The sequence below is a fragment of the Somniosus microcephalus genome, chromosome 20, assembly GCF_052327205.1.
Source record: "Somniosus microcephalus isolate GS21.2 chromosome 20, FLI_Smic_1.0, whole genome shotgun sequence".
NCBI lineage: Eukaryota > Metazoa > Chordata > Chondrichthyes > Squaliformes > Somniosidae > Somniosus > Somniosus microcephalus.
Genome location: NC_141006.1, coordinates 42,473,810 through 42,479,967, shown reverse-complemented (window position 1 = coordinate 42,479,967; position 6,158 = coordinate 42,473,810).

Sequence of the window (6,158 nt, the reverse complement as noted above, 5' to 3'; positions counted from 1 at the left end):
TTCCCTTTGCCCCACCATTGGCACCTGCAACTTCAGTAACTGAGACCGCACGTTCTGGCATTCTCTCCCTAAACCCCTCTGCCTCTCCACCTCCCTCTCCTTTAAGATCCTTCTTAAAACCCAACTCTTCGACCCAGCTTTTGGGCACCCTTTCTAATATCACCTACTCTGGCTTTTATTTAATGACACCCTTATCAAGCCCCTTGAGATATTTTTCTATGTTAAAACTGCTATATAAATGCAAGTATTTGTTAACAATGAAAATAATAAAGTATGCTACAATGCCCCTAATAGCAGGCTACCTCCACTCTTCTGACCAGAAAATCCTCATTGGTCCAGCCTGAATTGAGAGAGCACCTTTCACCCCCTGCCAGCTCAAACTGGATTAACAATGACCATGTGCTTTTTTGTTCCCTGGATAGGAAGCAAGTGCTTGACCTCCTACCCTCGGTCAGGTTTCCATGTAAGGGGATTATCCAGTGAACCACCAATCAAATCCGTTAATTCCCATCTAATATTGGGTTCCCTAGCAGCTATTCCCCTGCTGGCCCAAATGGATGTGCCCATCGCAAAATAAGTGTAAACATTTACTGGAACATATAAACAAACTTCCATTATCTCCATGTTGAAGTGGTGAAAGGAACTAAAAATGTTGCTGGACTACATTAGATTGCATCAGTCCCCTCCACAGCTGGCCAGAAATCATGTGGTAGTGCTAATTAGGGGGTGGAGGTGGGGGTACTGGAGAAATGTGTCAGCTTGACTGTAGCACTCTTATCTCTGTCAGAAGGTTGTGGGTTTAAAACCCCCCTCAAAGACCTGAGCACATAATCGAGGCTGGCACAGTGTAGTACTGAGGGAGTGCGGCATTGTTGGAGGTGCCCGCTTTCAGATGAGATGTTGAACTGAGGCCTATCTGCCTATTCAGAAAAGATCCCATGTTAATTTTCTTTGAAGAAGAGCAAGGTATTCTCCAAATTCTGGCCAACATTTATCCCTCAACCAATACCGCTCGGATTAAATGGTCATTCATCTCATTGCTGTTTGTGGAATCTTGCGGTGTGCAAGTCAGCTGCTCTGTGCTACTAAAGAAGTGACTACATTTTGAATGTAATTCATTGGCTGTGAGTGCTTTGGGACAACCTGCAATGTGAAATGGGCTCTATTAATGCATTTAAAGTAAAATTAACATCACACTGTTGTTTTTCTGTTTATTTCTGAAGCATCTCAATAAGATCCTGACATTTGTAAAAAGATACTAATTTGACTGCTGTTTAAAGTCTCAACCTTATTATTGATGGGTGGAATTTGGGTGTATGTGTGGATCAAGATGGAACAGTTAAAAGTAGACCACAAAGAACAAAATAACCTAGTAATTGAGCAGAGGTATGTGAGGAGTTTCTACTTTGATCAGGTGCATGTATTAATGCTCTATCACAGCTTTAAGATACAGCATTTTGATTGGCTGAATGCTGCATGCTCAAACTTGACAGAGGAAAGTCAGAAGGTGATTGAATGGCTCGAGCTGTGATCTCCTCCTTCAGATTGATTAGAGTATCCCCAATTCACCAGTATTATTTAAATGCATTATTTCTAACATTGAACAATGTGTGACCCCGAAACATACTTGAAGTCAGATGTGGAGCACCAACAACAACTTGCATTTATATAGCATCTTTAACATAGTAAAACATCCCACAGGAGCATTATCAAACAAAATTTGACACCGAGCCACATAAAGAGATATTAGGACAGGTGACCAAAATCTCAAAGAGGTAGGTTTTAAGGAGCGTGTTAAAGGAGGAGAGAGAGGTAGAGCAGCATAGAGCTTTAGGGAGAGAATTCCAGAGCCTAGGGCATAGGCAGCTGAAGGCCGAGTTGCCAATGATGGAGTGAAGAAAATCGTGGATGCGCAAGAGGCCAGAATTGGAGGAGCGCAAAGATCTCAGAGGGTTGGAAGACTGGAGGAGGTTACAGAGATAGGGAGGGGCGAGGCCAAGGATGTGAATTTTAAAATTGTAGCATTGCCAGTCCGGGAGCCAATGCAGGTTAATGAGCACAGGAGTGATAGGTGAACAGGACTTGGTGCAGGTTAGGATCCGGGCAGCAGAGTTTTGGATGAGCTCAAGTTTACAGAGGATGCAAAGCAGGAGGCTGGCCCGGAGTGTGTTGGAATAGTCAAGTCTTGAGGTAACATGAGATGAGGGTTTCAGCAGCAGATGAGCTGAGGCAGGGGTGGAAACGGGCAATGTTAATGGAGGTGGAAGTAGATGTTCTTGGTGATGGAGAGTATATGGGGTTAGAAGCTCAGCTCAGGGTCAAACAGAACGGCAAGGTTGTGAACGGTCTGGTTCAGCCTCAGACAGTGGCCAGGGAGAGGGATGTAGTTGGTGGCGAGGGAACAGAGTTTGTGGCAGGGGCCGAAGACAATGGCTTCGGTCTTCCCAATATTTAATTGTAGGAAATTTCTGCTCAGATAAGCAGCGTGACAATTCAGAGGCAGTGGATTCCAACATTGACCAATGCAAGTATTTATTGTCAAATAAACCTTAATTTTACATTAATACAAAAGCAAAATACTGCGGATGCTGTAAATCTGAAATAAAAACAGAAAATGCTGGAAATACTCAGCAGGTCAGGCAGCATCTGTGGAGAGAGAAACAAAGCTAACGTTTCAGGTCGATGACGCTCCACAGATGTGCCTGACCTGCTGAGTATTTCCAGCATTTTCTGTTATTGCTTCATTTTACATTATTCAATACAGAAAAAAAGGAAATGTAACTTTCACAATGTTGAGAAATAACAAGTGATAAAGGACAGAATTGGCTAAAGAGGAACGTTCAGTGGTGGGGGTGTACTTTTAATGTAAGGTACTCTCCGTATAATTTTTTTTTTTAAGAAGTTAGTTCTCCAAAAGAAAATATACCCAAAGCTTCTGGACATATTTAACTTTTAGGGTGTGTCACTGTGTATTGTGTTCAGAATGCAGGATCATCAACAGGTACAGTGATTTTGTTGGCAATTTTTTTTTGTCATTGTGCTCTGATGGGTTGGAGTGCATTTAGATTTAAAGGATCATAGGAATAGGAGTAGGTCATTCAGCCCATTGAGCGTCCTCCACCATTCAATTAGATCATAGCTCACAGGAGAACTATATTCATCTACATTGCTGTGATCGAATTCTTCATTAAGATGGAGAATGAAGTAGTTGACTCAGAAACTACGGTCCTCAATTTAAATAAAGGAAACTACGATGGTCTGAGGAGCGAGTTGGGTAGGATTGATTGGGGAATGGCACTCAAAGGGTTGACGGTGGATAGGCAATGGCAAACATTCAAAGACCGAATGGATGAGCTACAGAATTTGTTCATCCCAGTTTGGCATAAAAATAAAACAAAAAAGGTGACTCAACCGTGGCTAACAAGGGAAATTACGGATAGCATAAGATCCAAGGAGACGACATATAAATTGGCCAGAAAAAGCAATAATCCTGAGGATTGGGAGCAGTTTAGGATTCAACAAAGGAGGACAAAGGGATTAATTAAGAAAGGGAAAATAGAATATGAGAGTAAGCTAGCAAGGAACATAAAAACTGACTGTAAAAGCTTTTATAGATATGTGAAGAGAAAAAGATTGGTGAAGTCAAGCGTAGGTCCCTTGCAGTCAGAATCAGGGGAATTTATAATGGGAAACAAAGAAATGGCAGACCAACTAAATTCATACTTTGGTTCTGTCTTCACAAAGGAGGACACAAATAACCTCCCAGAGATGCCGGGGAACATAGGGTCTGATGAAAGTGTGGAACTGAAAGAAATCAGTATTTGTAGGGAAATGGTGTTAGGAAAATTGATGGGACTGAAGGCTGATAAATCCCCAGGGCCTGATAATCTGCATCCCAGGGTACTTAAGGAAGTGGCCCTAGAAATATTAGATGCATTGCTGGTCATCTTCCAGAACTCGATAGACTCTGGAACAGTACCCATGGATTGGAGGGTAGCTAATGTTACCCCACTATTCAAAAAAGGTGGTAGAGAAAAAGCGGGGAATTATAGACCGGTAAGCCTGACATCGGTAGTGGGGAAAATGCTAGAGTCTATTATAAAAGATGTAATAGCAGAGCACTTGGAAAGCAGTGACAGGATCGGACAAAGTCAACATGCTTGACTAATCTACTGGAATTTTTTGAGGATGTAACTGGTAAAATAGATAAGGGAGAACCAGTGCATGTGGTGTATTTGGACTTTCAGAAGGCTTTCAATAAGGTCCCACATAAGAGATTAGTGTGCAAAATTAAGGCACATGGGATTGGGGGCAAGGTATTGACTTGGATAGAGAACTGGTTGGCGGACAGAAAGCAAAGAGTTGGAATAAACGGGTCGTTTTCCGAGTGGCAGGCAGTGACTAGTGGGGTACCGCAAGGATCGGTCCTAGGACCCCAGCTGTTCACAATATATATTAATGATCTGGACGAGGGAATTGGATGTAATATCTCCAAATTTGCAGACGACACAAAGCTGGGTGGGAGGGTATGCTGTGAGGAGGATGTCGTGAAACTCCAGTACGATTTGGACAGGTTGGGTGATTGGGCAGAAACATGGCAAATGCACTATAATGTGGATAAATGTGAGGTTATCCACTTTGGTGGCAAAAACAGGAAGGCAGATTATTATTTGAATGGCAATAGATTGGGAGAAGGGAAAGTGCAAAGAGACCTGGGTGTTCTTGTGCACCAGTCACTGAAGGTAAGCATGCAGGTGCAGCAGGCGGTTGAGAAGGCAAATGGTATGTTGGCCTTCGTAGCAAGAGGGTTCGAGTACAGGAACAAGGATGTCTTGCTACAGTTGTACAGGGCCTTGGTGAGACCGCACCTTGAGCATTGTGTGCAGTTTTGGTCGCCTTACCTGAGGAAGGACGTTCTTGCCATGGAAGGAGTGCAGCGAAGATTCACCAGGCTGATACCTGGGATGGCAAGAATGACGTATGAGGAGAGATTGTGTCGATTGGGCTTATACTCACTGGAGTTTAGAAGATTGAGAGGGGATCTCATCGAAACCTATAAAATTTTGTCAGGCCTGGACAGACTAGATGCAGGAAGGATGTTTCTGATGGCTGGGGAGTCCAGAACCAGGGGTCATAATCTAAGGATAAGGGGTAAGCCATTTAGGACTGAAATGAGGAGGAATTTCTTCACCCAGAGAGTGGTGAACCTGTGGAATTGTCTGCCACAGAGGGCGGTGGAGACCAATTCATTAAATATATTCAAGAAAGAGTTGGATATATTTCTTAAGGCTAAAGGGATCAAGGGATATGGGGAGAAGGCAGGGACAGGGTACTGAATTTGGATGATCAGCCATGATCTCATTGAATGGCGGAGCAGGCTCGAAGGGCCGAATGGCCTACTCCTGCTCCTATCTTCTATGTTTCTATGAATCTGAATGTTATAAAGGAAAATCTGCACATTAACCATCATCCCTGACACAGAAGGTTCCGACACTTCTTAAGACCTGCACTGATCTTCTGTTTCTTTTTATGGCATCAGTATAAGTCACATTAAAAATTGAAAACCACGATTGAATGATCCTAAACATGCTGTGCCTAATATGCATGAATGATAGTTAGATTTTCATATTTAAAAAAGGAATATATGGTTCCTCTTTTGGTAAAACCATAAATTTAGACAGATAAAAACTGTAAATAAACCATTAAAACTGTAAATAAACCAATAAAACTGTAATAAACCAATAAAACTTCAAATAAACCTTAATAATCAAATTAAAATTTGGTTCTCCAGCCCAATCATGCACTCCAGTCCCCGCGGCGCCCACCGGTCACGAAAGTGAAGGAATATATGGTTCCTCTTTTGGTAAAACCATAAATTTAGACAGATAAAAACTGTAAATAAACCATTAAAACTGTAAATAAACCAATAAAACTGTAATAAACCAATAAAACTTCAAATAAACCTTAATAATCAAATTAAAATTTGGTTCTCCAGCCCAATCATGCACTCCAGTCCCCGCGGCGCCCACCGGTCACGAAAGTGAAGGAATATATGGTTCCTCTTTTGGTAAAACCATAAATTTAGACAGATAAAAACTGTAAATAAACCATTAAAACTGTAAATAAACCAATAAAACTGTAATAAACCAATAAAACTT